The sequence below is a fragment of the Cupressus sempervirens genome, chromosome 5, assembly GCF_028749045.1.
Source record: "Cupressus sempervirens isolate cs-2001-9-10 chromosome 5, ASM2874904v1, whole genome shotgun sequence".
Classification (NCBI taxonomy): domain Eukaryota; kingdom Viridiplantae; phylum Streptophyta; class Pinopsida; order Cupressales; family Cupressaceae; genus Cupressus; species Cupressus sempervirens.
The window spans coordinates 876,269,391-876,276,952 of record NC_143122.1 but is presented as its reverse complement, the minus strand read 5'-3'; positions in this window follow the sequence as shown (position 1 = coordinate 876,276,952).

The window sequence follows — 7,562 nt, the reverse complement described above, 5'->3', positions numbered from 1 at the left end:
GTTTTGACATATGAGTAACAATATACGTAAATCATTTACTTAGTTCATGTTGAACAAGTAATAGATGATGAACATAAGTTGTCAAATAGTTTATGTCAAGTGACAAATATTTAGTATGAGCTGAGTAAACAGTAAGTGCCAAGTCGCTCAAGTGCCAAGTAGATAGTACATGTCAAGCTATTTAGATGCTAAGTAATCAATGGATGTCAAGTCATTCAGAGTTGAGGGATAGCATTGAAGTTATAGTTGATGCCGAGCATCAAGGACTTCAAGTGTCAAGTAACATAGTTTTGACATACTTGTTTGTTATGTTACAAACTTGTATGTAAACTATTTTTGAGCTGACTTAAGGATTGTTTTACAATCTCAGATGGTAAGGATGAATCTTTATTGTGAATCCCTATTTAGTACATGCAATCAATCAAAAAAATGAAAGGATTAATAAGCTATATGGGTGAATCATGGTCATTGATTCATACCTAACCCTAAGTCACCTAGGTCTTATTAAGGAAGACAAACCCTAAACTTTTAAGGTGCATGTAGAAGGAGAAAGAAGAGAATTTTTGAAAGCACAAATAGAGCATTCATGGTGATTAGAGTATTATACATTGAGCTACATTGTAGAATCAATTAAAAGAGAAGAGATGAAAGGAATCAGAACATAGCAAAGTTACATTTGATCAGAAAGGATCAAGTACACATCAGTATAGAGATGGTCTGACATCAAGCAACAAAGTGTTAACCAAAGGATCATTGTTGAGACATTCTAATAGGTGAATCAGTTAAATCTCTTAACCAAGTAGTCCTAATAAGTTGTTGTAAATCCTTTAACAGGATGCTTACTTCATTGTAAGTTTAAGTCCTCTCACAAGGCACACTTCTAATAGGGTGTTGAAATCCTTTAATAGGGTAAGATCTAACAATCGTATAAGCCTTTAACAAGGTAGATCTTTCACAGGGTAGATCGTGTTTCATGATCAAACACTATATCCTTTATTGGATACATTTTATTACTATAGTAGTGAAGATTTGTGGGTGTCATCCCCACCCTAGTTTTACCTTCTCCTTGGAGGGTTTCTGGGTAATCATATCTTGTGTCATATTTGTGTTCAATGTTTTACTTTCATGCTATAGATTTTTATGCTTAATTTGGTATTTCAATTTATATGCATTGATTTAGAGATGGATGTATGGTGAATGATTTTATTGTTGAAAGTTTTAATTGTTGAATCACCCCCCTCCCCCCCCCCCCCCCTAGAGTTTACTTTCCTATTATACTTTGAGAAATTGATGAGATCTCCATAGTGACACTACTAGATTAGGCTACACAAGTACTGAAGAAGGAGAACAACCAAAAGTGGTGAGCAAAGGAATATCAAAGGTAAAAACTCCAAACCTATTTGTCATAATTGTGGTAAGATAGGTCATACTACAAATGTTTGTAGGAGTAAGATTCCAAATTAGAACCCTAAGCTGAAGTTTATGGGTCACTACCACAAGTCTGGAAATAAATAAGGACATTGGGCATGTGAATGTAGAATCAAGACCATAAGCAAACAAAGATTTAAAGGACACTTCTATAACTATCATAAGTATGGGCATAGAGCATATAAGTGAAGATACAAGCTTAAAATGTCATCAAACAAGGAAAAAAAGATAAAACACAATGAAAACTCTTATGATTGGGATCACAATACAAGGTATAGTTGTCAGTATTGTCAAGAATATGGACATACTCCTGAGAATTGCATAAGAACATATTTTAGGGGTGATTACAGTAGATGGTTTAGCCAAACTACTTGTTTTAGCTATTTGAACACTGGTCACATAAGTAGGAATTGTCCAAAAAGGTCAAAGGCACCAAGTAGTAAGCTTAAAAAATTAAAAGGAAAGGCAGATGTTGAGAATGTCAAAGTGAGATGAACAAGACATGGAAAAGAAAGGAAGATTACAGCACATCAAGGTCAGATGGGATCACTTCACCCAATGGGTCAGGTGATCACACCACCTCCAATTAAGTAATCAAGAGGTATGTTGGGCCTAATTCCTTAAGACATACTTTACACTCATTCCAAAGATTAAGATCTAAAAAGATTATATTTGCATGATGAAAGATGAAAAGTTTTGCTAAGAACCTAGAAGAAATCTAAGTTAAGTTTTGTTAACTTTCATGTTACTGTCGAGCATGAAAAGTTTCACTATGGTTGCTGAGTAAAATGTTAGTTGATGCTGAGCTATAGCAAGTGATACTGTTGACTAAGCTCATAGTATATGTTCAGCATAAAGGAAACTTCATGGAAGTCGAGTGAGTTGAAATATTTATTGAAGTTGAGCTTATAGTTGTGTAAGCACAAAGCATTAAATGTGAGGTTTTAAGGTCTATATGATCAATTTATACTAATTTGACATCATTCAAGTTTGAAAAGGAGCACAAAGAGATAAAGGATAATTAACAAGATTGTTCCAAGCATTTGCAAGAAGGATTCAATAGTTGCTCGACATCATCTTAGTAGATTTGTGAAGGTATTTATCATGTATTGAGCTATACAATTTGAATTTTTGTGAACCCTAGGTTTTCATAATGGTGTCTAGTTCTTAATTTTCCAAGGTTAAAGTGGGTAAAGATGTTTTAAAAGTACAACTAATAAGTATCAAGATAACACAACAAAATTTCAAAGCTATTCTTGACATTCCATATAAAGAAGACCTGTCTGGTGCATTATCAATGATACAACCTTGAGTTTTGATGATTTAGGATGTGAGATGTTGCTACACATATAAGGTAGATAGCATAGGTGACATGGAGGTTAGGGAAACTTGTTATAAACTATGCAAAAATAGAGTGTTGAAAGACCAATTCAATAATGTAGGGACAAAAGGGTTAACCAGTACCCTAGATTTTCCAAATGTTTTTAAAACTGAATGGATAAAGACAGTTCTGAGTAGAATTCATGATAACTCTATATGGTTAGGTAATGGACTAGTGGAGATCACAAAGAAGATTATACATAGAGTAATAGGGTATCCAACCCTAGACCAACCTAAAACTATGTGAAGTGAAGCTAAAGGGGTCATTGAGAAGAACACAAGGGCAGTGTGGAACAAATGAGGGATGACAATTGATACTATCTCAAATCCCCTAATTTATTTTGTAGTAAGGATTACAACACATAAATTCTATCAATCCAATAGGCACAATAGTGTACCATGTATTGCTATTGATGTGGATTGTAAGATAGTTAATAAGGATCATACCTATTACCTTGTTGAGTTACAGATGAAACAATTATCATAAAATTTGGGAGCAATAAGGAAGAACAAGAGTGCACAATGTAAATTTGACTCAATTCTTGTATGTATATTCTTTTATTTATGGAATACATTCCCCACATTTGGTAAAGTTACATGGAAAATAAATAGATCTATTGCAGTGTAGATAGGTGAATTTATTGAGCAACTTGGAAACAACTTTAAATCAGTTATGCCTAGCTACTTTGAAGATTTCAAGCAGACAATGAAGAAAGGACTAAAGAAACTAGTTTCACTACTTGAGAAACATTTCAATGATGTTTTCTTTCTAGTTTACATTGATTTTACATATGTTTAGGCTACAGTTCCAAGGGTAAGGTGGTTAAGACTACTAGGCTATGAGATAAATGTTGATGAGGCCTCAACAACAATAACAACATTACTTGCAGAAGGTGTAGATGCTAAGACTACTACCTTTGGGAACTATGACATGGAAAAATCTAAGATAATGATGGATTTGAAGACTACCACTGTCATTAGAAAGAAAAACAGGATTATAAAACATCTTAAGGAGAAATTTGGTGAAGGAGCCGAGGAGAATGAAGAAGAAGATGATGATGAAGATGAAGAACAAGAAGATATACCCATTCCAACACCACTAGCCTTAACTCAAGGTCAAGGAGAAGATCAAGTAGAAGAAGTAGAAATTAAAGAGGGTGTTGAGGAAGAAGAAACCAGTGAAGCACTTGAGAAAAAGAAGAGGAAAGCTAAGACCCTAGTAGTTAGCAAACCAAGGAAGGTTGCAAAACCTAAGCCTACATTTACCTCTACCAGAGCAAGCACAAGGGCTACTTCCAAAAAGGCTCAAGAAGCATATGAACCAAAAGAGAAGAAGTTCATATTAGCTGCTAAAGAAAATGAGTCTGAGAAGAGACCGAGGAGAATGTACATAGCACCAGTTGAATCTAATGAAGAGAGGACAAAATTTGATGACAACAACCAATTTTAAATGGTAAGTCATAGTCCTTTTTTAGATTTAGAAAATATATGTGAGAACATAAGGAATAATGCTAATTTATCTAGTCTTACATAAATTGAATTTGAAAAACTTGGAAAGCTTGAGATGAACCAAGTAGAGGAGTCAATATATGCCATGATGGAAACATTCAAACAAAATCCAATTGAGATTTCCAACTCTCTACCAAATAAATTATCTAATACAGTTGAGTAGAAGTGGAAATATAGTCTCTCAACATAAAGAAAAATTAGAGAGACTACACTTGCCCAAGTGATGCTAGAATGGGATACGGTGACGATGTCTAAGGCAATAAGAAACATGCAGGGAGATTTGCAACAAAATATAGGGCTTTCAATATTTTACAAAAAGACATTGAGGATGTTATCCAAAATTCCACAAACATTTGGAAATCATTAAATGGTCTAACAACACCCAAGGCAATATTGCAGGCACCGATTGAGGTAGGTGAGGACAAAGATGATCAATAGGTAACTAAGGTGATCACAATTGACACTGAGTTAGTTACACAAGTGGAAGGCACCAAAACACATGAAGATACATAAGCATGAGCTAAGGATGAGTAGCAAATAAAACAAAGTGTACCATATACACTAGTGTCAAGTACTAGTCCACTACATGAGGTGAATATAAAAAGTGATACTATAAAGATTAAGTATGTTTATGATACTGTCACTTAGAACATCAATCCCCTAATAGAGTGGGATATGTAGAAGATATTGATAGTTAACATCATCAAAGCTAAACTATGTAGTCATCCTATATTGGTGAGTTTTGATGAAATTGAGAAGGTAGACAAGGCATTTTCAGGGGAGGAATTACGAAAACAAATGAAATCTACAGCCCCTCCTCAATTCACATTTGTACAACCTGCATTACCCATTATGGTATATCAAAGGAAGGAGACAACAACTTCCATGGTCATTAAATTAGTACAAAGTACTTTATTCTCAGTAAATATAAAGGAAACTAACAATGACAAGGATGAGACAATTGGAGAGCACAAAGATGAGATAGAAAAGAATGAAGGAACACAAGTTTCAATAGGTTTGGTAGATACTCCTGCACCTCTAGCATAAGATCAAGGTGCATATGTGAAAAAAGAGAAATCAAAAGAAAAGATTGAAGAGCTAGGTATGATTACTAAACTTGAGGAGAAACTTACAATATAAACACTAGTGAAATTGCCAGAATCTTCTACTCCTCTAAGTCAAGCTCTTTATAGGTCGAGTATAGAAACTATACCTCTACAATCATCAAGGCCAAATCCAAGTACGTCTAAGGTAGAGGAAGTTACATAATTTGTTGATGTGAACTTAGATGAAGTGATTGAGTTTTCCAGGTTTGATTTTGTAACCATCACTATTGAATAGATGAGCATACTCCAGGATGCTTTTGCAAGGAAGAAACAACAAGAACTACTCAAACAGGACCATAGGTAGAAGCAAGCTTTGATAGATATCAAGGATATTTTTCTTGATGCCTTTAACCTGCTAGCACTAGAAGAAACAAAGCCTATCATATACTAGCTAACTTGCATAGTGGAATAGATAAATGACATAGACCTAGATTTAGATGTAAAATTACTTGAATAGTGTAAAAGAAAGTTTCAACAAAAGGTTAATGAAAAGATATCAAGTGATATTTCACTATCATAGGTTGAGTTAGCAACAAAAATTTAAGGTACTAGAGAACATTTTCTCTTTGTACACCAAATTGTGCAATTCCACACTCTTCACACAAGAAATAAGGTGCCACATGTAGAAACCTAGGACAACTCTAATACACCTTGTGAAAGGTGGATAGAAAAAAAAAAACTAAAATGGAAAAATACTCAAGGTGTTGTGGCACTAATATATTTCAATAATCATTTCATCCATATCAATAACATTACATGATGCCCCTATTTATAGAGGCCTTTGATTATTTCTGGAAACATCTAAACTAATTGACATAGAAAAAATAGACTTTGCTAGAAATATCTAAAAATAAATGGTTTCTAGAACTTTACAAACCTAAATATTAATTTGGCCTAACCCTATTTGGTAATCTAGCTAGAGTTTCTAGATTTCTCTAGTATGCTTTTTGCAATTTCATTTGAGGGGGAAATTACACATTCCAATACTCACCCCTAATTTTGACCTCAAATGTTGTTGCATACAAATCCAAATTCTTTCTTTTGCCTAATGCCAAGATGCTATTTTCCAATAATCTTCATATATGTTAATGCCTTCATGAATGCATAACTATAATTTGCCTCATCTACCAACGCATGACTCCTTTTGTCTTCCAAGGTTATAGCCTTTAAATTCTATAAATATTTTGTTAGCAGTTAGCTGAATCTTTAACCAATGATTTCCTCTTTTCATAGGATCCATTGATAATTTTGCCTCATCTATCAAAAATGTCAATGATAGGATTCAGCTAGAATTTCTAGATTCCTCTAGTATCCTATTTACAATTTCATTTGAGGGGGAAATTACACATTCCAACACCACATACTAAGTTTGGAGAGTCACATGCATACATCTAGCATAACTCTACCAATGTCTCCAGCCCAAAGTGAGAAGCATTTCAAGAATCTCCTAAACTCTTAGAGTTAGTCAGTAGTGTTACATACAAATGAAGCAAATATTAAGGCTAAATTGATTAGCATCCAATCTATTCTACCTCCACATATGGAGATATTACACAAGGAACTAGCCTTTATTAAAACACTCATGAAGAAAAATTTGCATCTTTCTACTCATAAAGGCTTAGTTCACCTTGCTGCTAAGCTAACCATCCAAATCAAGTCATTAGAGGTAGCTTGTGATAATTGGGATGCAACTTTGAAATTAATTCTTGAGGTCAATAAAATATTTTTGGAGAAACACACTATAAGTGTATAACCCTTTGACATAAGTGTCAATTGAAGGAGAAATAAGAATATGTATGGGGGAGATAATATTTTCAAGGGAGCAGTCAATGGCAATGAACAAAGTCAAACTACTCAGTAGGAGAAATTATTTTGATTCAAATATATAAAAGCTCAATAAACTCTGGGAATGTTATTCAATTTTGAGGTATGATTGATGAGTCATAAGGTTTTTGCAAAATTTTGAAGTTTTGTATGTAAGTGGAGAGATTGTTAATCTCAAATTGGTTTTGACATATGAGTAACAATATACTTAATTCATTTACTTAGTTCATGCCAAACAAGTAATACATGTCAAGTATAATTTTTTAGATAGTATATGTTGAGCGATAGACATTTAGTATGAGTTGAGAAAATAGT